Source organism: Octopus bimaculoides, chromosome 1 (assembly GCF_001194135.2).
Source record: "Octopus bimaculoides isolate UCB-OBI-ISO-001 chromosome 1, ASM119413v2, whole genome shotgun sequence".
Classification (NCBI taxonomy): domain Eukaryota; kingdom Metazoa; phylum Mollusca; class Cephalopoda; order Octopoda; family Octopodidae; genus Octopus; species Octopus bimaculoides.
In genome coordinates this window covers 59,589,736-59,590,159 of record NC_068981.1, presented here as the reverse complement: position 1 = coordinate 59,590,159, position 424 = coordinate 59,589,736, and positions in this window count along the sequence as shown.

The following is a 424-nucleotide window of genomic DNA, read 5'->3' as shown; positions in this document are numbered from 1 at the left end:
ATATATGTGTGTGTATGTGTGTGTGTGTGTGTGTGTATACATATATATAAATGCATGTATGTATGTTTATATATTTATCAATATCCATATGTGTTTGTGCGCGTATGTGTGTGTGTGTGTGCATGTATGTATGCAAATATATGTATACGAAGAAACATATATACTTGTATACATTTATATATGTGTATAAATACCGGCAAAAATACACACACTCAAATACAAGCACACTGATGTAGTTGTGTATATGTGTATAGGTGTATGTGTTTGTGTCTATGTTTATATATGTGTGTGTGTGTATGTGTGTGTGTGTTTGTGTGTGTGCATATATACACACATATATGTAAACATACATGAAAATATACATACATATATATATATATGTATATATATATATGTGCATGTATTTATATATATATATATATAT